At 34.9% G+C, this 25797-nt stretch overlaps 1 protein-coding gene across 35 annotated transcripts in view; it reads left to right on the top strand.

The window, feature by feature from the left end:
- ADGRL3 (adhesion G protein-coupled receptor L3) overlaps positions 1-25797 on the top strand; it is an 820407-nt gene that overhangs the window by 170675 nt on the left and 623935 nt on the right. For all 35 annotated transcript variants that reach the window (XM_082727882.1, XM_082727890.1, XM_082727888.1 and 32 more), the window contains one exon: positions 5209-5277. The gene's annotated coding sequence lies outside the window, so the exon portion shown is untranslated. The remainder of the gene's footprint in view (positions 1-5208; positions 5278-25797) is intronic.

The following is a 25797-nucleotide window of genomic DNA, read 5'->3' as shown; positions in this document are numbered from 1 at the left end:
GTATTTAACTGTTTAGTTCTAAAAATGATTTAAGGACTCTCATTGACCAAAAAAATTATATTACCTTAGAAATAGTTCACTAATTCACTGTAGTTTTTAAAAATCTCAGTTTTCACTTATCTTTAAAAAAAAACATAACAGTCATCTTAGACTGAGAAACATCTTTTAACTGACACTAAAATGATCTTTATTTTGTTTTATTTTTTCTAGAAGATTTTTATTTATTTATTAGACAGAGATAGACACAGTGAGAGAGGGAACACAAGCAGGGGGAGTGAGAGAGGGAGAAGCAGGCTTCTGGCTGAGCAGGGAGCCTAATGTGGGGCTTGATCCCAGGACTCTGGGATCATGGCCTGAGCTGAAGGCAGACACTTAACAATTGAGCCACCCAGACACCACTTATTTTATTTTTATTTATTTTTTTTAAAGATTTTTATGTATTTGTCAGAGACAACACACAAGTAGGGGGAGCAGCAGGCTCCTGGGTGAGCAAGGGACCCTGTGCGAGACTCCTGGTATCAGGACCTGAGCTGAGAGGAGACACTTAACTGACTGAGCTACCCAGGTGCCCTTAGAATGATCATTTTAAAGTATGTTTGTACACATGAATTCTTCATTGCTTCTTGAACCTTTACTGGAAAGTTCAGTAGGAGATGTAACGTAAATATAATTAATGCCTCATAGACCAAGAAAATAAAATATACTTTTATTGTAATTCCAGATTAATTTTTACTTTAATTTCCTGGAATCTCATTTAAATATTAGAATACCAAGGTACCTTTATAGTAATCAGAGTTATGAAATTCTGAGATGATTATTTCCAAAAGAATTCATTTATAGAAGCATAATGGTTTTCATAATAAACATCCTCTTTTCAAATATAGACAGTGATCGCCAATATAATGCTGTTTCAGAAGCTGGAGGGTATAGACTGAATTTGAATTACTTGTATTCACATTCTGACTTTGTCACTCAATGTTCCAGAATATTTATTTGTAAGATAAACAAGGTAATGTTCATACTAATCTCAGAGGAATTTTATAAAGGCAAAGTGAGACTATAAAGTCCTTAAAACCTTAAAAAAATTAAGATTAAATAGGAATATAAAATGTTCAAAAATATGAAGTATTTAAAATTTAAAAATAATACAAAAAGTGTCTGAAGAATGTAGTCAGTTTCTTTCGCTTTCATTCTGTTCTCACGCCTCAACCACAAGGTAAAAGATAAACTCCCTGTGAATGTGATTTTTGTCTGTTTAGTTCACTTCCGATTCCATAGCACCTAGAACTGTGCCTGGGCACAGAGTAAATATTTGATGAATGAATGAATGAATGTTGCTCTACCTTTTTTTTTTTTTTTTTAAGATTTTATTTATTTATTTGGCAGAGAGAGAGTGAGCATAAGTAAGCAGAGAGGCAGGCAGACGGGGTGGGGGGGAGCAGGCTCCCCACTGAGCAGAGAGCCCGATGCGGGGCGTGGGGGGGGTGAGGGTGGGGGGTGGGGGGGCGCTTGATCTCATGACCTGAGCTGAAGGCAGAGGCTTAACCCACTGAGCCACCCAGGTGCCCCTATTGCTTTACTTTTTAAACTTGCTATCTCGTGATTAGAAAATTTGTTTTGAACATATATCTTTATTATGTATTCCTTCTTTTTAAGTTGGTTGATGAAATCTTATAATTTTATTTTCCATTTTTGCTGTCATATATCTGCTTGTTTACAAGGTTTTTTCTAAAGCATGGATTAATTTAGCTTTTGATTTTTCATTAAAGCAATCTAGTGTCAGGTATTTCCATCTGACTTGTAAAGTGTAGCGAGAACTGCAATAACTGCTAGTGAATTTCTTTTTGTGTCACTTTTGAATGTGCTAAAAATATGAAGATGCAAACACACTAAATTTTCTGTCCATTCTTAGTGCTTCCTTTGAAGTGGTCAAATTGTTCAAGTAACTATTCTAGTAGCTCCTTTTCAGAATCCCTTTTAGAGCAAGTTTACTAATTGGACTAGAAATTCAGGCTAACACTTTATGCTGATAGAAGAGCATCACTTGATATGATAACCTTTTCTTCTCTTCTGTTTGGTTTTCGGTTCTCTTTATGCATGTGTTCATCCCCCCTTTCCTTTTTCTGTGATTTATCTCTGACCTGGTCTCCTTCCCCTTAGGAAGCTGTGACCCTGCGTAAACTTGTTCTGCTGAGTTGTCTACTAGCTCTGATGTGCCTGGAGGGGCTGTAATTGGGTAAATCACTGAGACACTGAATAGCCAGATTGTAAATTGGGGATTCTGTGATCTTCTGAACAAAGAGAAAACGGACCTAGAAAGATGATTATGCAAACAAACTCAAAGACCTATAATGGTGTATTTTTGTTCCTCTTCTCAATTTATGTGATGCCAATACAGTTTCCAGTCATTTCTTGCAATTTTTTTTAAACTAAAAAGAAAATGTTTTGTTTACCCAGTCAGCATTTTTGAGGCCATGTTAAGTGCTTGGTTCTTGAGGGAGTGGTAATACCAATGGAACTAGTCACAGTCCCTATTCTGAAGCAATTCACATTAGAGTGTACGGGTTCAGCCAAATAGAAGAATATACACGGGGTGTGCGAGCATCAGGGAATCTAGGATTGGTTCTGTCTGTGGTGGAGTCCATTTGGTGCTGTTAGGGAGAACTTTGTGGACCATATCATGCTTGGATTTCAGAATTTATTTTCTAATTGGGAGAAGCAAAATCTCCCAGGTGAGGGTAATTCTAGGAGAGCGTGTGCTGTCATTACCTGTGATTGTTCAGACATTGTAAAATATTCGTAAGATCAAATGGGCTTGTTCTTCAAAAACCAGGAAACAATACCTTATGTGTACAGCCAAGAAATTGCCTTAAAAATTGCTCTCAGTTGCCTGTTCAAGCTGTCAAGCATACCATTCGAATATAGAATGGATTGCTCTTATTGTACGAAACCTCACTAACTGGGCAAATATGGGTCGTTACTCGCTGGGAAAAATATAGTTTAAAATCCTCATACAAAATATAATGCTTTTTTTTTTTAAAGATTTTATTTATTTATTTGACAGACAGAGATCACAAGTAGGCAGAGAGGCAGGCAGAGAGTGGGTGGAAGCAGGCTTTCTACTGAGCAGAGAGCCCGATGTGGGGCTCGATCTCAGGACCCTGAGACCAAGACCTGAGCTGAAGGCAGAGGTTTAACCCACTGAGCCACCCAGATGCCCCAAAATATAATGCTTTTAATAGTGAATATTTTTATACTAATTTGTATTCATATATATCTGATGGTAATCAATAGGGATTCTATTAAAGGCAAATTTAATTTTAATTTTATGTTAATGAAATTCTGCATATATCTAATTCCTATCCATTTGGGGACAAGATTATAGAATAGACACTGGATTTAGTCATTGTTTTGGCACATATATGATTACTTAACCTTTTGCTAATAGCTAACTATTACTAATAACTTAATAGATGCTAAGTAGCATAGTAATTAACTAATGAAGCCGATGCTCATAAAAAGGACTTAAATGGACATACTACAAAGTTCAAAACTTGATATGACAAGTGCAGGACCAACAGAGGACATTGAAATCCCAAAGAAAATTCTTTGAAGGACATTACTTTTTTGTTTTGTTTACCTTTTTGGTAAAATGTTTGTCATGTCGATATTAATTTAGTAAGAAAAGAAATAGAAAATATATGGTAATGTAAAGGAAATGAAGACTAACATTATCCCTATGAATACACCTTAAGTAAACTCTTTTTTGTTTATTCCTTCCTATTATTTTTTTCCTATTATCTTAATTTGTTTAAATTATTATAATCATGGTCTCCATGCACATGAGTTCACAAAGCACATATTTGTATATATGATCAAGTTGCAAGATATATATTAAGGTGTTCCTCAATTTTTTTTTCCCCCACAACATTTCTGATGGTAAAAGTATTTTAAAGACATCCTAGGATCTTATTAGAAGTATCTGTTGAGGGGATGCCTGGGTGGCAGAGTCTTTTGAGTGTTGGACTCTTGGTTTTGGCTCAGGGCATGATCTCAGAGTTCTGGGATTGAGCCTGGAGTCCGGAGGCCCGCCTCACCCTCAGCGAAGAGTCTGCTTGAGGATACTCTCCCTCCCCCTTTGCCCCGCCATGTGTGTGCTCTCTTTCTCCCTCACTCTCTCTTCAAAATAAATAAATGAATATTTTAAAAAACAAATAAAGGAAGATATAAGTTTTAAAAATAAGTTCTATGAGGGTGCCTGAGTGGCTCAGTTGGTCGAGCGACTGCTTTGGGCGTGGGTCATGATCCCGGAGTCCTGGATGGGGTCCCGCATTGGGCTTCCAGTGCCACCAGGAGTTGTCTTCTCCCTCTCACCTTCTCCTCTCTCATGCTCTCTCTCACTGTCTCTCTCTCAGAGAAATAAATAAAATCTTAACAAAAAATAAGTTCTATGAGTTCTAGGAAATTCACTGGTTTCTTGCAATAGACACTTTCTTTCTTTTCTTTTCTTTTCTTTTTTTTTAAGATTTATTTATATGAGAGATGGATGTGAGGGCGATCTGGCTACGACATCTGTCACCCCATTGATCGCCAGGGTTGATTCGGCTGATCTGGCTGGCTAAGAGGGTGTCCCCTTCCTCCCGAAGCTGCGCGCTCGGTCGAAGAGGACGACCTTCCCCAATAGAGGAGAGGACCGTTCTTGGGTCAAGGGTATACGAGTAGCAGCGCTCTAGAACCTCCAAACAATCTCTCAAGATTTATTTATATGAGAGAAAGCATGAGCAGGAAGAGCAGAGGAAGAGGTAGACAGTCTCAAGCAGTCTCCACTGAGATGGAGCCTGCCCTGGGGCTCGATCCCAGGACCTGAGATCATGACCTGAACTGAAATCAAGAGTCATTTGCTTAACTTGATGAACCACCCAGGTGTCCTTTGCATCTTTTTAAAATTAATTTAAATTCCCACACCTACCAAATTCATTAATTATTTTCAGTAAATAATACAGTAAATTAGATAGTTGAAGATAATGTTTCAGAAGTAAATAGAATTTCATTTTTTATATCATGGTTCTGCTGCTATACCTCAAGCATTGTGAGAAAAAAGGCAATTGACCAATAAGAAAACATACGTTAAATATACACAAATAGTCCTAAAAGTATAACCATAAAGTATTATTTTTTATCATCATCTGATGTCTTTTTTTTTTACAGAAATGTTTAAATGTTCAGTAAATCGGAGGAAAAGAACATGGACTTTTAGCAACTGAAGAGCAAATTAAGGTAACTTTTAAATAATTTTTGCCAATCATAATTGTTAGTAATTTCAAAGTGTATTTAATATGTTTTCAATGAAGTTAATGTATGTTGTTACGAGGATCATATTGAAAATTGTTTAATGAGTTACTTAAATGGAATTTTGTATATTTTGGGGAAGACAAATTTGACATTTCTTGGGACAAATAAATTTACATATTTAGATTTGTTTATTTGTTGCCAAGAATTATCAATTTTATTTTCCAAAAAATATACAAAATTCCACTTAAGGAGGTATACTTAGATGAACAATAAATGTGTTATGAAAAATAATTATATTACATATATTAATAACACAAATTATTTGCATCTTTTTCAGCGAATCATTTGAAGGCAAGTAGGCCTCTATATTAATCAACCAATAGTAAAATTGGAATTTCCTTTATTCTTGAAGTTACCATGTTAATTTCTGTAAAGTGACTTTGTACTATCTAGAATACAAATTATTATACTATTTAGTACTATGTAGGATACAAATTATTATAAATATACAGCTTAAAAGCAGAAATACCAGTTTTCTTATCCACGTTAAATCATATTCATTGATTTTGAGTTGTTTATATAATGGTATATATTATAAATTATTATAAGTCTATTTTCAAAGATTCTGTACCTTTTACTCGAAAAGTACTGAGTGATTTAAGAATATAAAAAGACTATAAAATATTGCACTCACCTTTGTAGGCATTAAAATTTCCTGTTGATATTCTTCTTTTAGATATTTTTGCCTTAATTTATTTGCCACTGCTTTCTTCAGCACATTCATTTACATGGGCAAGCATGATTTCCTATTTCCCACAGCAGATATGTTTGAATCTACTTTATTTGTATTTATTAATATATCTATACATTAACATATAAACTTTGCAGATATTCTTTTACAATGTTGAATATGAAATGGGTTTTGGTACTTAGTGATATAAATTAGTTAAATTAATAAATTTAACAAAAGGCTGATTGAATAATCTTTTTCAAAAAATTCAGCTGTGCATTCTTACGTATGGTTACTCTGGAGGAGTTAAACACTGTTAGGAAAGATCTGAAACTCTATAGAAATTTCTATATACATTTTATAAGAGTGACTGGCAAACTATTAAGGAAACAAAAGTGGGAGCAAGTCACTTTAGTTGGAGGCTCTTGAAATCTTCATAGAAGTTATGAAATTCACTGTGGGGTTGTTGAGGTAGAGAAGGTGAGGTCATGCATTCCAAGCCAACAGAAGAGCTTATGAAAGAGTACACAAAGGAACAAGGAATGGCCATCGAAAGACTGATATTTCTAATGTTGTTAAAGGATTACTCATGCAGTGAGACAGTGTTAGGAGATGAGTCTGGAAAAGTAGGTTTGGAGCCGCCAGTGTAAGTATCATGTTTGCCGGACTAGAGCTTAATTTTCCAGCCAAGACATCTCCAGAGGGCTTCAGGGTATTTATAGGGTTGTGAGAAGAACATTTCAGAACCTTTCCTTGTTGTTCATTTTCATTGCAAACTATAAGAAAGAACTAAGACCTTATAATTAATATAACAACTGCTACAGGCACCCAACTATGAAGTTTCTAGAGGATTCATGGGCGGTTTTACAGTGTTAAATGATTAACAGTGTTTGTTTCATTGTTTTTTAATTGTGATATAATTTCTATACCACTAGTTCACTCCTTTAAAAATTATACAATTAAGTATTATTTAGCATATTCACAAAGTTGTGTAACTATCAGTACTGTCTAATCCGGAATATTTTAATCTAGATTATACTCATGAGCAGTTACTCACTTTGGCCTCTTTGCCCTATTCTCTGGCTGCAGCTAATATACTTTCAGCTTCTATGGATTTATCATAAAAAATGGAATCATACAATATGTGGCCTTTCGTACCTACCCTCTTCATAATGTTGTCAAATTTTACCCTTGTTCTGTAAATCAGAACGTAATTTCTTTTTGTGTCTGAATACTATTCTGTTAGATGGACATACCATGTTTTGTTTATCCATTTATTAATTGACAGATGTCGGGTACTTTTAAAATACTTTTTGTCTTTTATGAATAATGGCTGCTATGAACGTTTGTATACAAGTTTTTAAGTAAGAATATATATTCATTTCTCTTGGATATATACTGGTGGTAGCATATATGGCAACTAAATGTTTTACGTTTTTTTTTTTTTAAAGATTTTATTTATTTATTTGACAGAGAGAGAGAGATCACAAGTAGACAGAAAGGCAGGCAGGGAGAGAGAGAGAGAGGTGGGGGTGAGAAGCAGGCTCCCTGCTGAGCAGAGAGCCCGATGTGGGGGCTCGATCCCAGGACCCTGGGATGATGACCTGAGCTGAAGGCAGAGGCTTTAGCCCACTGAGCCACCCAGGAGCCCCTAAATGTTTTACTTTTTGAGGAACTAACCAACTGCTTTCCAAAGGGGCTGCACCATTTCACATTCTCACCAGGCATGTGTTCAGATTTCACCCTATCCTTGCCAAAGTTTTGGCCAAAGCCAAAAGATATTGTTACTTTGATTATAGCCATCCTAAGGGAAGTTAGGTCATATCTCACAGCATTTTTATGGGAGTGACGGTTTTTAAGAATATTTTAGTGTACTGATATTACATGAGTTTGGATAAGTGCATTAACTGAATTAATGTCAATTTTTAACTAGACTACTCATATCTAGACAATTGATTTTAGAAGTGTTAAATAAAGATTACAAATTGAAGAGTATTTGATTACTACATGCCCAAATAAATAACAACAATAACAAAAAGTGTGGGGCTCCTGGGTTGCTCAGTTGCTTAAGCAACTGATTCTTGATTTTGGCTCAGGTCATGTTCTCAGAGTCATGAGATTGAGTCCTACAACAGGCTCTGTGCTCAGCACAGTCAGTTTAAGATTCTCTCCCTCTCCCTCTGCTTCTCCCCCACCTGCTTGCACTCTCCCTCTCACTCTCAAAAAAAGAAAATAAATAAATTAAAAAATAACAAAACATGGCAGAGCAGATATTTTCTCTACTTGTATGATGAGATTTAAAAAAATATTTAATATAAACATTAATGATATATTTATATTTATTATGGATAGCTGAAAACTAAAATAATCACGAACACTATAAAACAGGGATTAGTATCTTATTAGTGATTAAACCTATCCTAAGAACAAATTTTGTCTCGACTGTAAGTTAATGGTAGAAACAACAATGTGAATACAAGATTGAATAACCTCTGAAAAACAGCCAGGTTTTTCAGCAGCATTTAAAGTATTGTTCAATCTAGTCATTTACTGATTTTTCACTGAACTCTGATAGATGTTTAGGAGCCATATGTGAGATTTCTTGGAGAGGAGGAATAAAATCAATGGAGAAAGCCCAGAACTTTCTGTGTTGTGCAAAATGACTGAAATCACACATGAAAAATTATATGGCAACAATAAAAATACATTACTTTCTCAGTAAATACTATTGGAAGATGATATTTTATTTTTTTATTATGTTTTTTTTTATGAACTATTTTTTTTTTTAAGATTTTTTATTTATTTATTTGACAGAGAGAGATCACAAGCAGGCAGAGAGGCAGGCAGAGAGAGAGGGGGAAGCAGGCTCCCTGCTGAGCAGAGAGCCCGATGCGGGCCTCGATCCCAGGACCCTGAGATCATGACCTGAGCCGAAGGCAGCGGCTTAACCCACTGAGCCACCCAGGCGCCCAAGATGATATTAAAAATATTGCTTTTATCCAAAATGTATTCAAACAAACTATGTTGAATGAAAGGTTCCCTTTATTTTTCTTTAAGATCTTATTTATTTATTTGACAGAGAGAGAGAGCATAAGCGGGGGGAGTGGGAAAGAGAGAAGCAGACTCCATTCTCAGCAGGGAGCCCGATGTGGGGCTGGGTCCCAGGACACTGGTTTAATGACCTGAGCTGAAGGCAGATGCTTAACCAACTGAGCCACCCAGGTACCCCTGAAAGATTCACTTCGAAGTTTTTGTATTTCCATATCAATTTATGACCTCTTTATGTCAATTTATATTTGCTAGATTTTCTTAAATCAAGATTTTTAAAAAATATTTATTTATTTATTTGAGAGAGAGAGAGCATGAGAGGGGAGAAGGTCAGTGGGAGAAGCAGACTCCCCATGGAGCTGGGAGCCTGACGTAGGACTCCATCCTGGGGCTCCGGGATCATGACCTGAGCCGAAGGCAGTCGTTCAACCAAGGGAGCCACACAGGCGCCCCATTAAATCAAGGTTATTTATGAATAATTCATATATAGTAAAATCACTCTTTTAAATGTACAATTCTGTCTTGACAAACACATAAGGCTGTGTGAGGACCACTGAAGTCAAGATAGAGAATATATCTGTCACTCTGAAATTTCTCTGTGCCCTTCTGTAGTTTCCACTTCTCCTACCATTTCAGCTGGAAGAATTTCTAGCTTCATTCTATTTTAGTAATGAAATAAAAAACCAGTCCTGAGAGAAAGCAGAGCAAAGGAATAAATTTTAGAGACAGACACTATATATGACCTTGGAGGTGTTGCTTATCCTCTCTGGACTTCAGTTTCCTTATTTTTAATATGGGGTGAATAACAGAATATACTGTATATCATTTAAAATAGAGCTAGTTATAATCTAAACACTTACAAACACTAAGTGCTTGTAAAATGAACAGTAATTTTTTGAACCTCAAAGGAAGGATGTACTGGAGAAAATATAGTTTCCATAGTAAATGACCTCTGAATGGATTTTTATCCATTGAAATATTCATCTATTAAAAAATATTTTAACCGTCCAATAAAAAATTATTTACTTATTTATTTGACACACAGAGAAAAAGAGAATGCAAAACAAGCTGGGGGAGGGATAGAGGGGAAAAGGAGAAAATCTCAAGCAGACTCCATCTAAGCATGGTGTCCAGTGTAGGGCTTGATCTCACCACCCTGAGATCATGACCGGAGTTGTAATCAAGAGTTGGATGCTTAACTGACTGAGCCACCCAGGTGTACCCCTTTGAAAGGATTTCACCATAAAATGTCAAATCAACGTTTTCAAAATAATTAAAAATAAATAAAGTAATATGTAATAATATGACTTTTCAGAAGCATCATTTTCAGGGGCACTTGGGTAGCTCAGTGGGTTAAAGCCTCTGCCTTCCGCTCAGGTCATGATCCCAGAGTCCTGGGATCAAGCCCTGCATCGCACTCCCTGCTCAGCGGGGAGCCTGCTTCCCCCCTCTCTCTCTGCCTGCCTCTCTGCCTAGGTGTGATCTGTCTGTCAAATAAATTAATAAAATCTTAAAAAAGAAAAAAAGAAAAGAAGCATCACTTTCAGAAAACTTTTGCTTAAGAGCTCCGTTCTTCCGATTCCTTGAACATAAATCGCTGGGAGTGAATCTTGAATTTTCTTTTGTACACATTGCACATCCATCAGCACATACCATCTGACCACTTACGAACACCTTCTTGTCTGTTACCTGCGTCCAGGTCACAGTCCCCTCTTGCCTAAGGAACTACAACAGCCTTCACTTTTCCTCGCTGCATCATTTTTTTTTTAAGATTTTACTTATTTATTTTTAACAGACAGAGATCACAAGTAGGCAGAGAGTCAGGCAGAGAGAGAGGGAGGAAGCAGGCTTCCTGCTGAGCAGAGAGCCTGATGTGGAGCTCGATCCCAGGACCCTGGGATCATGACCTGAGCCGAAGGCAGAGGCTTTAACCCACTGAGCCACCCAGGTGCCCCCAATCGCTGTATCATGTTATGCAGAGCGCTCAGAACCCTGTTCCAGTTCCAGGGTCCTCTGCACTCCAGCTCTCTGACTTCATTGCCATTTGCTGAACACGCTGGGTCATTCGACTTGGGATCCTTAAGCGTATTGGTTCCTCCCCCAATCACTATTCTCCCCATGTTTAGTTCCTACGCTTTAAATATCCTCTTCTCCTGGCAGCCTTCCCTCAACATCCTATTTAAAATTGAAATTGCCTGGGGGTACCCCTCTGCATTCCTCTCCTGCTTTATTTTTCTCCGGAAAATTATCATAGGACACACAATTTTGTTCATTGTCTCTTCTCATTAGTAAATAGATTCTAAACATTTTCTCTTTATAACATCCATTTAGTTTCTATTTTTAAGTGTCTTTATATTGGACAACAGACCTCGATATTAGAAAGATGTAGGTATTAGAAAGGTGGAGGAACTGTGGGGGTACCCGCAGCTCCAGGCATGAGGATTATCTGGGAAATATTTGTAGTAGCTTAGGTCAGGTGATGAAGACTTGGTTTAAGGCAGCAGTCCTGAGGACTGAGTGGTATTAATTCCTTTGAGACTATTTAGAAGGTAAATTGACAGGTCTTAGTGACTGCATTTTGGTAGTGAGGATTCAAGTCTCAGTGGGATGAGACTCAGGTTGGAAGTGACAACCCAGTGCTGGTGGCACCATTTACTAAGCTTTATAGAGCTTTCTTTGTGTGTTTTTTAAACAATAATAATAATTAATTTTTTTTTACAGAAATAACATTCATAGCTAGATATTAATTTTTATCTCTAGATAACAGTGATTGCTACTCATGTAACACCTTGGACCGAGGGTCATTAATTGTCTCATTTTTCTATTTGTTTATAGAAATTAGAAAGAAAGTTTTGGTTTGCTATGAAATTAAATTTTCTAATTAATTTCAAAACCAGTCAAAAAGTGTAGGATGTAAAAACTAGCCATGGGCAGAGTAAAAGCACATTAATTATTCAGACAGTCATCCCTGCTTATTCCATTCTTGGAGATATAGTGGCTGTCAGAATCTGTCAGCTGTAGAGTTAGTGCCCTTCAGAATTTACATGCATAAATGGTGACCTTTGGAAATTTGCATAAAGATAAGTCTGGCATTCAAATGATAGCTGCCAGTCAGATGAGCAAAGCAAAAGTTGTCAGCCACTACTTAAACTACAGAATGGGCCATGAAGCAGTAAACACAAAATAGAGTACGTACAAAAAAACAGGTAGTATTTTTTCACGAAAAATGAAAATAAAAACTTAAAAAATTTTTTTATTTATTTATTTGAGAGCGAGAACGAGAGAGAGAGAGAGAGAGTGAGCATGAGCGGGGTGAGGGGCAGATGTGGGGCTCGATATCAGGACTCTGGGATCATGACCTGAGCCAAAGGCACACACTTAATTGACTGAACCACTCAGGGTCTCCAAACCATTTTAAATAGAGTTTTACAAAGGCTAAACCAGTTATAACAGGTAACTTAATATCTTTGGATTTGTATATTTGGTAAACATAGCTTTATTCACTAAACATTTTTGTTAAAATTTTTATATCTTAAAAGTATTCAAATTTTAATAATTTAAAAATGTTAATCAGATTTTATATTGTAAAAGTGATGTGTACTCATTATAGAAAATTTAGAAAGTTTTGCAAAGAGAGAATATTAATATTACCCATAGTCCCATAACCAGAGGAAACCATGGTCAGCATTTTAGTGTATATTCATGGTTATCTTTTAAATAAACAAATAGATATACACGTATATGAGGATAAAAACCTATTTAACTACTTTTTTACTGTCATCTTACTACATTTTGTCTATCATAAATTCTACTGAGATACATATTTTTATACATTTTTTGTATGTAAGTGATTATTCCCTCGAATAGATTTTTAGTGGTAGAATTACTTGTACTAGTTTATGACTTTTTTAAAAAGTTTTTGATATGTTTTGTTAAAATTTACTTTCGACTTCTACTTTTATGAGATGTCAGTTTACTTGTGTCCTGATCTTCTTCCTTTAATCATTATTAAATGTGGTATTTTATTTTTTTAAAAGATTTTATTTATTTGACAGAGAGAGAGAGATCACAAGTAGGCAGAGAGGCTGAGAGAGAGGGGAAAGCAGTCTCCCCACTGAACAAAGATCCTGATGCGGGGCTCGGTCCCAGGACTCTGGGATCATGACCTGAACTGAAGGCTGAGGCTTAACCCACTGAGCCACCCAGGCACCCCATACATATTGTATTTTAAATGTCTGATAAAAGCTTGCCATTTACCAAGGGAAGCAAGGGCAAAAATGAACTATTGGGATTTTATCAAGATCAAAAGCTTTTGCACAGCAAAGGAAACAGTTAACAAAACCAAAAGACAACTGACAGAATGGGAGAAGATATTTGTAAACAACATATCAGATAAAGGAATAGTGTCCAAAATCTATAAAGAACTTAGCAAACTCAACACTCAAAGAACAAATAATCCAATCAAGAAATGGGCAGAGGACATGAACAGACATTTCTGCAAGGAAGACATCCAGATGGCCAGCAGACACATGAAAGAGTGCTCCATATCACTCGGCATCAGGGAAATACAAATCAAAACCACAATGAGATATCACCTTACACCAGTCAGAATGGCTAAAATTAACAAGTCAGGAAATGACAGATGCTGGCGAGGATGCGGAGAAAGGGGAACCCTCCTCCACTGTTGGTGGGAATGCAAGCTGGTGCAACTACTCTGGAAAACATCATGGAGGTTCCTCAAAATGTTGAAAATAGAACTGCCCTATGACCCAGCAATTGCACTACTGGGTATTTACCCTAAAGATACAAATGTAGTGATCCAAAGGGGCACGTGCACCCGAATGTTTAAAGCAGCAATGTCCACAATAGCCAAACTATGGAAAGAATCTATATGTCCATCAACAGATGAATGGATCAAGAAGATGTGGTGTATATACACAATGGAATACTGTGCAGCCATCAAAAGAAATGAAATCTTGCCATTTGCGACAACGTGGTTGGAACTAGACCATATCATGCTTAGCGAAATAAGTCAAATGGAGAAAGATAACTATCATATGATCTCTCTGATATGAGGAAGTGGTGATGCAACATGGGGGCTTAAGGGGGTAGGAGAAGAATAAATGAAACAAGATGGGATTGGGAGGGAGACAAACCATAAGTGACTCTTAATCTCACAAAACAAACTGAGGGTTGCTGGGGGGAGGGGGGTTGGGAGAAGGGGGATGGGGTTCTGGACATTGGGGAGGGTATGTGTTTTGGTGAGTGCTATGAAGTGTGTAAACCTGGCGATTCGCCGATCTGTACCCCTGGGGATAAAAATATATGTTTATAAAAAATAAAAAAAATTTTGGTAGTCTCTGCCTTTTTCAAATACCTTTCCTTTTCCTGCTGTGGCAAACAAGGTAGTGAACACCATCATTTTGGAAACAGAACTCTTCAGTTTTTCCATCTTGAACATGTTCTTTAATTTGGTACTTTGGTACTTTGAAGATAAGACAAAAAGACGAGGTGAGAGTGAATGGCATGGATGAATATTCAGCGTTTTACTTCTGTAGTTAACCTTGAATGCCATTGGTATGTGAAAAGTACTAGTCCAGTCAGATCTCTGAGAAGGTTGTGATGTTCCTGTTTATGTTCTGTTACTTCTTCTTTTTTTTTTTTTTTAAAGATTTTATTTATTTATTTGACACAGAGCAAGAGATCACAAGTAGGCAGAGAGAGAGGGGGAAGCAGACTCCCTGCTGAACAGAGAACCCGATGCGGGGCTCGATCCCAGGACCCTGAGATCATGACCCGAGCTGAAGGCAGAGGCTTAACCCTCTGAGCCACCCAGGCACCCCTGTTATTTCTTATTTTTTATGAATAAACCCTGAATTAGGAGTGGCCTGGATAGAATCTTGTGTCCTGATACTTGTACTTTACCAGATTTTCATTTAAATCTGTTCACTGCTGCCTTTAATACATGGTGGTGAAATAAAAATATTATGGTGGTTCAAGAAAGATTTCTCATTTCTGCCCGAATCAGGGATGCTGTATTGAAAGAGAGAAATCAGCTCTACGGTATAAATATTTATAGATTGGGATTTTGTGCCATGGCTAAAAGCTAAAAAAACATCTCATTATTGGCTATTTCCTTTTTTTTCTTTCCGGAGAATGATTTGTTCGTGACTTTTTAAATTAGGCATATGCATTTAAAACTTTTTACTGAGTACATATATTTAATATTAGCCATTGCAAATATTTGAGGAATTTTAATGAATGTATATACATATGCAACCATGTCTATTATTTATCTGCCTATATACTTTTCTAGCCATCTATGCTTATAGGTTTTTGTTTGTTTTGTATTCTGTGTGCAATTCTTTGAGAGTAAGACTTGTATAGAATTGTGTTTTCATCACGGTAAGTCGGGTACAAAATAGTTTTATAACCTCAACATTTTCTTATGCTCTCCCTTTGTAGTCATTCCCTGCTTCTATCTGTAACTCCTAGCAACTGCTCATCTGTTCTTTATTCTGTAATACTTTAGTCCATATTTTTAGCTTTTTTGGAATGTTATGTAAATGAGTAGTCTTTTAAGACTGACTTCTTTCACTTTTCATAATGTCTTTGTGATTCATCCTTGTTTTTTGAGTGTATCAATAATTTATTTCTTCTTTTTGGCTGGGCAGTACTCTGCTGTATGGACGTCTCATAGTTCATTTATCCACATTTGGATTGTTTCTAGTTTTTGATGAAAATAATGTTACTATAAACATTCATAAGTTGTATGTGTATGTGTGTACAGAAATTTTCGTTTCTCTGAGGTATATACCTAACAGTTGGATTACTTGGTCACCTGGTTAAGTGCATACACATGATTTTAAAATTATTCCTGTGTTTTATTTTGTCGTATTGGGATTTGTTCCTCTTTCTATATTATTTCTAGTTTAAGTGCTACCGTTATTACTTAAATTGATGTTGTGCAGAAATCTGTCTTCTTCAAGTGCTAAGTTATTAATTTTTTTAATACTAGTCTATGTCAGGACCTGTTTTTGCTGGTCTGAATTTACATAGGGAAATTATATCATTTAAGTGGAAAACGCTGCTTTTAAGACTTTTCTTTCCATGATATTTTTCACTTTTCTTTAGGAGTGGGTCTTTTATTTTTCTTTAAGATTTTGTTTATTTATTTGACAGACAGATCACAAGTAGGCAGAGAGGTAGGCAGAGAGAGAGGGGAGGAAGCAGGCTCCCTGCTGAGCAGAGAGCCTGATGTGGGTCTTGATTCCAGGACCCTGAGGTCATGACCTGAGCTGAAGGCAGAGGCTTTAACCCACTGAGCCACCCAGGCATCCCTGGATCTTTTATTCTTTAGTAAATTACTCTAAAGCAACTAACCACAAAAAAAAACGAAAGCTTAACTGTTTCTGCACTGGATGCAATATTCGGCTGTTTTATTCTAACTGAAGCTTATTACATAGAAGTGCTTTTTACATAGAAATGACCCTTGGAGCACCTGGGTTGCTCAGTGGGTTGAGTCTCTGCCTTCGGCTCAGGTCATGATCTCGGGGTCTGGGTTCGAACTCCGCGTTGGTCTCTGCTCAGCGGGGAGCCTGCTTCCGCCTTTCTCTCTGCCTGCCTCTCTACCTACTTGTGATCTCTCTTTCCCTCTGTCAAATAAATAAATAAAATCCTTAAAAAAAAGAAAAAGAAAAAAGAAATGAGCCTCATGAGAAAATAGTTTATAGTAAGTAATGACAAATTTGGTCATCTGGCATTGAAGACCCAGCAGATTAGCAGTACCAAATTATACAAGAATAGAAATACTAAAAACTAACTATGATTTTTGACATTATATATTAAGGGTAGGGACCACATAACCACTAAAAGTCATTTATAAAAATCTTAGTAAATAGAGCAGTCTGGATTAGTATATGCCAGAGCATAGTTTCTGTATGTATCTAGAGCCTTTGAATTACATATATTTTACAAATGTGGTTTCTATTAGGAAGATCTCTGGATCAGGTTACCTTTATTCTAGGCCTGGTCTTACCATTAACTTGCTGTGAGACCCAGGGAACGTCATATAATCTCTCCGGATTGTAGTATTCTCATTTGCCCAATTAGTGAGGGCAGCACTAGATTATCCATCCATAAAGGACCTTCTTGCTTCAAAAAAATAGGATGCTGCAATTCTGTGATGCTCTTGGATCATTGAGAAGAAAAAGTTTGTGTGTATGTTTAGTATAATTCGTCAGGAGGCAAGGATAAGTACAATACATTTTTAACAACTTTAAATAGTATGTACAATTAAAAAAAAAGTTATGGTATATGTGTGTATGTTTGTGTTTAAAGATTTTATTTATTTATTTGAGAGAGAGCACAAGCAGGGGGAGAGGCAGAGGGAGAGGGAGAATCAGATTCCAAGCTGAGTGGGGAGCTGGACACAGAGCTTGATCCCAGGATCCTGGGATCATAACCCGAGGCAAAAGCAGTTGTTTAACTAATTGAGACACCCAGGGGCACCTAGATTTGATGTTTTGAAAAAAAATTCCAGTAAGTGTTCCAGGAAGCTTGACTATTATGGAACTATTAATCTTCCTGTTTTTCAAAATTTTAATAATTTGAAAAGTTCTGGATTTTGTTTTATATTAGGTAAATATGAGTAAATGTAATTCATATTCTTATGTTTTAGAATTACATGACCGTGTTGTGAATTACATTGGAAATTTTTTCTCGAATTTCTAAAAAAAGTCAATAGAAATTTCATTATTTCCTTGCTTAATTATGAAACTTATGTTTCATAATAAATTCTCAGTTTTCAGTGAATATGTATTTTTTGAAATAAAGCTTAAATACTCAAAAGAAGGGGAGACTGATCTTAAAAATACCATCCTTGGTTGCATATGCTTAGTGCAGAATAACTACTACTTCATGAGGTAACATATTTCCAAGGCTAAGGAATGTCATAAATCTTTCAGAAGAATGAAGATTAAAACACATTAATTTTAATTTCTTTTTAAAGTCATTTAGTATGTATTATATTAGTATCTGGCGTGTATAAGACTCTGCTGTGTTCTTGAGTGATAATGCTGTCCTAACCTAAAGAAAATCAGACGTCTAGCTGGGGATACAGAAACGTGTACAACTAGCTATATCGCGATATGCTAAGTACTACAGTAAAGCATGAGAAGAGGAAGTAATTAATTCTGAATAAAAGGCCTCGGGAAGGCTTTGCAGAACTGGCTGCATATGAGAGGATTTTATTACTGAAAACAGAGGATGGGCATTCTAAGAATAGTCAGGACATGGCCAGAGTACTCATTAGACACTGAGGAATCTTCTGTTTGGGAGGATTACCATTTTCCAGAGTAATAGAGTATTAGGTAAAGATACTTAGAGGGAATCGAAGGATATAGGAAGAGATCCTTTTTACAGTATTACGTATTTTGTAGAGACCTAATTGTAAAGTATTATTGGGATACTGTTGTTTTAAAGAACAGTATGTTTTGAAAGTGTGGGAGATGCTTTAAAGGTGAAGTAAAACAATCAGATAAAAAAAAAAAAAAACATTGCATGGAGGCTACAACTGACAGCTACAGTGTTCTGTAAACTGTTAGCAAATAGCGGAGGTGTCAGCACTGATGAAAGTTCAAATGATGAACTCTCTTCACCGCACTTCCATATAAACTTTTGAAATATATACATAGAGAATTTATTCAGCCCAGGGGGACCACATTTTTTTCCTTCTTTAAAACATACATTTTATAATTAAATAAAACTTTCTTTTTTATCTTTCCAATCCATGTAATATAGAGTATATACATTTTTTTCTTGAGTCCTAAAATGTGTTAGTGGGAGAGAATTTAATTGCTTAAAGAAAAAAAAAAAAGAAACAAATAAATTGGATTTCTTGGTTTGGCTTAGTGCTGTCTTCAATGTTCTGAGGACAATAATGCAATTAGCTAAAAGTGTTTATCCACAAAATTTAATTCCTGGGGAGTAACTTCTTAAATTGCCTCTTACAAGTGTAATGGAAGCAAGCAGTTGTTTGCTGGCTTTGTTGCCAAAAATTGTGAATGGCTAGATTTTTATAAAACTTGGTGGTGATGCATGTATAATCATATAAACTCTCAATTGTAAATTTGAAGAAACTGAATTTTGTAAACAAACACTTTTTGTTATAATGTGTCACAGAGTTCTCAGCCATGAGTAGAGAAATCGTTGGTGTTATTAACTCTTTCACACATAAAGGCTTTAATAGATTTCTTTTTCATTTCAATTTAATTTCATTCCTGATTAAATGCAATGAATTAGCAATATTTTTCAGTTATCTGTTTATGGATAATCTAGTGATAAATATATGAAAATTTGAGTTTGACATTTATTCTCAGCCTATATAAATATCCAGAGCAAATAATGCTTCTTATCACTATAGATTTATTAGTAAATATTGTAGCAGTAATTCTCTCTGCTACCGCCTTTGAAAAGAATTGCTAATAATAAAAGAGCAGAGGAAGTGTATTATAAAAACTTTGCTTGAGATTAACCTTCTGAAAAATTATCCTTGGTCAAAAGGCTGTACAGATCATTTCTGGTAAGTTTGCTCCACCGTACTGGACTATTCCTTGGCCACAGGTAAAACATACTTTTAGGCTAATCATATACAATAAGTAGAAAAAAATATGAAGATTACAACAGGTTGTTAAATCCATTCAGCAAAATACCACAACACATTAAAGCTTTGATTTAAAAAGTATCAATATAACCCATTTGAAATAGATAAAGAATGGTAAAAACCTGAAGCTGTTTTGACGGGTGTGGACTTTAGTTAGAATACGAAGCAAAAATTTAATACTGAATAAAATTTGGAAAATATTGATATGTAGGAGAATAATTCAACTGTTTAGGAAGAATAACACTAATAGGTTTTTTAATTCCATTTTCTGAGAGCACACACTTTGCTTATGTTAATATACAAACAAGGGATAATGAACTAATGGAGTCTCCACCAAACTATTCACCATAGATTGAAGACCACATCTGAATTGAGATACATATTTCAAATTGCATTTATTATAGCCTGTTTGGCTAAAAAGGGAAAAGGTTTATTTGTCGTGTTATCTACATTGTGCATTTCACCCAAATACTTGACACATTTCCTGTACATATATGATATCCGGTAACAAAATTCTTTTATCTTTAGCAGTAGCAGAAAGTGAAATTTTAACAAGGTTTAAAATTAATAAAATAGCATTAGATTTTTCATATGTTTATTTATGTCATTTATGTCTCTTCATGTTTAATATATTTAGAATACAAATACAATTTTAATGTTGGCCTATTTCTGTCATTAATGATATTAAAGATTTTAATTTACTAACCTTGATAATGTCCTACATCAACCAAAATTTAGTATGTAAAAGCTTTTACGGGAATACAAATATATCAGGTTACACTGAACATATTTGTTATGTTACTCTGGAAGGAGAGATTCCTGTTTTGACTTATATTGGAAAATTATTGCCGACTTGACGGATTTGAACTGAGTTTTGAGTATTTTATCATTTGAAGCACTTTGATCTCTGACAACATGTAGTTGGGGAAATACCAAGAGTCACCAGCACACTTTGGGCTTTCCCAATCACTGCCTTTTCTGTCACATGCAAATCACTCATCCAAGAGGGAAACCTTTATTGTTGTTATATTAACATATAATGAACTTACCATAAATCTACTATGAACCCCCATATTTTCCCATTCATAAATTAATGTATAAGTTGTCCCCAATAACATCTATTTGGATAGTACTATGATTGTTTTTTTGGATACTCATCACATTCAAATTCATATCATTAGATATCTATTATGTCCTATGCACTATGGAATGAATGTTCATGTAATTTATTTAATCATTTATTAATATATATGGAAGATATTATTACTGTTACTATTGAGAGGAATGGAAAATCGATTTAGTAGAATAAAGATTTATATTTCATTATTAATTTTCAATATAATGTTAGAATTCTAAAATATACATAATAATGCAGTTTCTAGTCTTTTAATTTTTAATTTTTATTTTTTAAAGATTTTATTTATTTATTTGACAAAGAGAGAGAGTGCATGTTCATATACATACAAGCAGGAGGAGCAGTAGTCAGAGGGAGAAGCAGGCTCCCCGCTGAGCAAGTAGCCCAAAGTGGAACTTAATCCCAGGACCCTGGGATCATGAACTGAGCCCAAGGCAGACGCTTAACTGACTGAGTCACCCAGGCGACCCTTTAGTTCATTTTTATAGGAAATGTCATGGAATCATTACATCATGTAGCAATTATTACAAAATTAGATAAAGTTAGGACTTTTCATTACAGGCCTTTCTTTGTTGCATATTAATATAGCCTTTGTTTTCCCCCCTCCCGTAATAATTTGCTGTCTTTTCAAAAAAGTTTTTGAATTTCAAAAAAAAATTGCAAAAGACATTAAGGAACAGGACAGATGTAACTAATGCAGAGTTACCCTCCATTGCTGTGGTCTGGCTGGCATTAGATACCCATAGTCAAAAAGATATCTGAAAGGGCAGTGGGGCAAATGTGAGGATGTGAAAATGTGGAAGCACATGATCTCTGGAGGTCCTGATTTTTAAAACCTCTAGAGACCATCTTCATGCTCCAGAGAATTGTGTTTTTCACAACATCTTTCTCCCTCTCAATTTCTAGTTAGCTCATATCTATGTCCTCACCAACTTTTCCTCCTCCCTCTTTTGTACGACAGAGCTAGAAGGGCAGTTTCTGATGCTGGTTGAGATGAGTCCTGTTTTGTTTCTTGTATTTTCTTAGTGCTACGTATAAGTACCTATCTTGGGAAAATTTGAATAACCATAGGAGCTGCTAAATCTCCCATAAAAGATTTGAAAATAGTAATTCATCTTTGTAGGGTCCACAGTGGTATATTGAATCTCTTTAAAAATCCTATTTTTTCAAAGAAGAAACTTTTAAGTTTATATTAAAGATTCTGCTTCTTGTTTGTAATTTACTGTACAGACGTTTTGAGTGTGTAATTGTAGAAATGGAATATAGGATTAAGGAATTAGTCAGTGAAGCACCATCACCACACCATGTTTTGAACAGGGAAGAAAATCTGGACCCTGTAAGTAGATGGTCTCTTGAAATTTCTGGAGTAAACCACTCTTCCTAATATTCTAGAAGTCTTCGTCACATCCAATAACCTGACTGATGAAATAACAGCACGATATTAGTTTTGATGTATTTTACCTTGAGAAAAAAAAATCACTGGACAACGTTTTACAGAAACTACAGTTCTGAAAATTTTTCAGTGCCCTTTGTTGATGTGTCTAGCAATTAAAATCAAGGAATAGTTGATGTAGTTTATTAATGCAGAAGCAGCCTTTGAAACTCTAAAGATAGAAACAGTGGGATTTTAGCTTTGAATTTTGGATTTTGATTGATTGAAAATACCCATTTTAGTAGACCTTTTATTAAATGATCATGGAGTGAGAATTAATAGCCAATAAATATATTGACAGTAAATTGCACCATAGTTCAACCTGAATAATGTAATTTTTAAATTGAGATTACTTTATCTTTTTTCTCATCTTTTAATATTTCAAGCACAGTAAAGAATTTCGTATTTAATGTCTTCATCCAGACTTGTTTAGCGAGTTTAATTTATGATAATCCTGTCTATCAGTGTTAATGTGATTCACAATTACATAGAAAAATAAAATCTTTACTATGCCTCTTCTGACTAATCACTCTATCTTTTTGGCTTACTGTGTACACTCTTATTCTCCAGCTCCATTTAGGGAGCCCCTAATACAGAATGCTTTTTTTTTTTTTTTAAGTAAATTTTACATGTTTGCCTTACTTGGTATACTCCTGAAATATGAACTGACATATTCAAGGGATCTTTAAAGTACTTATTTAAATAACTGTATCAGACTTGATGTAGAGAAAATATAAATAAAGGAAAGCTCTTTTCTCCTCTTCTCTTCTGCATGTTCTTTTTTTCCTTCCATAACTGTCTCCCTAATCCTGTCTCCCTCTGCACATTCCCTGCACCAGTCCTTTTCTCGCCTTCATTCTTTTTTGCGGAAAAGGAAAGAATAACTTATACTAGGGCAACTTGAATGTATTCACATATTCTAATGAGAAATAAAAGTTCTGAATGGACCATTTATAGGAGAGGACAATCCTTTACTTGTACGTAGAAAGTATACAGAAATAGAAATAGTCCATATTCAGACATTACTAAAATTATTATTTATTCAAATGTGAAAATGATATTTGAAGTAAAAATTCCTTACTTAATAGCCAGGTCTTTACTAATAAATAAATAGCTTTATAAAAATAAATTAATAAATAAATAAATAAATAGCATTAAATGAACTATGTAAGACTAATGAATAGGTACGATTTTTAAGATATTTTTCATATTAGGAACTAATATTAGGGCACTGCTGACTAGTTTAACAATGACTTTGAAAGTGCATTATGTGGCTTATGATGTAATTGTAAAAGCAGCTTATTTCCAATATAAAATTAAATATTTAAGTGACATATGTCAATATTAGACAATAATGTAAAGGAAAATTATTAATATATCCCTAGTTCATTTGTTTGTGTTAATTTCATTAATTTTCAATAACTATTTTATAAATACTATATATGCTTTATATTTTTAAGGTATTTACGTTTATAATTAAAAGTAGAAAAAGGCTGCCAACTAATAATAGAAATGTCACTTTTGTGTGGTGAATGAATAAAAATGCTAAATGAGTACTTTAACCCAACTAGTACTGGCTCTATTACTGGATATATTAAGGATATCATTTAACTTCATTGGGCCTCAATTTCTACTTTAAAAATTGAGAGCATTGGACTTAATGACTAAGATATCGTCCAGACTCTAAATGTTTAATATTTAAAACCTCCCCTCTTACTGTGTAAACTTAAATCTTCCTTTTGGGATTTTAGGAGTGGGGAGGAATGTCATTCATGTTTGCTCTTATATATAATAAGTGAGACAAGAAGCTCGGTCATAATGACAGTATAATTTCCAAATTTAAGCTGTTGTGTTGACTAATGCAATAAATTAATGCTTAGTTATAAGGATAGGCGATGAGAACCAGAACACATTATCAGAGCAAGGGTGCCCCTGAAACAATATAATCTTCTGCAAATCAAAATAATCAACAAGAGAGCATATATTTTTTTAATGGAGTATTGAGTTTATCAGCTCCTATTAGTGTACTCATAAAAAAAAGAATGAAAAGGGAAAAGATCCCATGGATTTTTAAGTGTCAGTTAAATAGAAAGGTTTTGCATATGTCGAAGCTTAATGATTAATATATCTAGAAGGGTTAATTCCATGTTGAGGAGACCATTGTAACAATTATAGAAATGAGTATAATTATTCCAAGTAGATTTGGGGAATTAAAATGTCATATCGTTTTTTTATTGTCTTAGTATATTATACCATTATAAAAAGCTTTTGTTGCAGTTGAACAGGCACGTTAAATATAAATTTTAAAAATTCTTATAATATGTCAGGAGAAAATGATATATTTTATTTTTTAGAGGAGTGTGGAACGTCAAGTAGAAATAATTGCTCTGTTTAAAGCTAGCATTTTGTAAAAGAGAACCCATCACTATATATTGTCCATGAGATTCCCTGTGAATGACTGGCAATGTGAGGCTATAGTAGTCAGAGCTCTTTATTCCCTCCAAACCAGTTATTGTGCTGCTAATTAGAATTGGATATTGGTGGTAGTGGAAATGAGGGAGACTATCAATGTTACTTTGTGTTAAATTTTAATCACACAAGTTAGGACATTCAGAATTATGGTTTCCATGGTAACTACAACACTGAACCCTGTGTGAAGGCATTACAGTGGGGGTCTTTGATTAATAGAAAGTAAACCAGAAGTGAAACAAAATGCTCCATATGTGCAGCTAAAGTTACCAAAAAAAAAAAAAAAAAGAAAAAAAAAAGTCCAGCTCCCTTGTCCTTAATTATATTTGCTTAATAGTATGTCACGTGCTTGTGCAGTACACTGAAAGGTCTGTTGTAACTCTCATGTGGCTGATGTATTTTCATTAGGTTTTGAATGATTATTTTTATAGCACCTTTTGCATTTTTTAATGTATTCAATTTATTTTCATTTTTAAAAGATCTGCAGAATCTGACTTCAGGAAACTCATAGTAATTCATGTGGGAGAGGTGGGTTTTTTTTTTTTGTTTTTTTTTTTAACTGAAAAACTTTTTAAATATGTAGAGTTGTAGCTCTGGGTTTTTGTTATAATCTTTCATTTTGAATATTTGGGTTAAGACAGTTGTTTAAAGCTCCATTTTTTTTTACGTTCATTTTTATCATCATGAAAAGAATCACAGCAAGAAAGGAGACTAATTCAAGGCATGTAGTACACTGGAGCATAAAATGATTGTAATAGTAAAAGGTAGTTGAAGATTCTGATCACTAAAGGTAAAAAATGTATGTGGAGAACATTTTTTGAAGAATACATTTTACTCAAGAATGGGGATAATACATTCCTGTCTCACTTTTGCTAGAAATGTAATATTTAGTATATATTGGAAAACCAATGTTGCATAGAAATACACACACACACACACACTCTCATGTTGAGTGAGGAATATTTGTGCCGTAGGAATAGAAGAGGCCTCCGAGATAAGAAATTTTTCACTTATTATATTGACGCTTT

Source organism: Mustela nivalis (assembly GCF_964662115.1).
Source record: "Mustela nivalis genome assembly, chromosome: 4".
Taxonomy (NCBI): domain Eukaryota; kingdom Metazoa; phylum Chordata; class Mammalia; order Carnivora; family Mustelidae; genus Mustela; species Mustela nivalis.
This window is presented reverse-complemented; position numbering and strand designations above follow the sequence as displayed.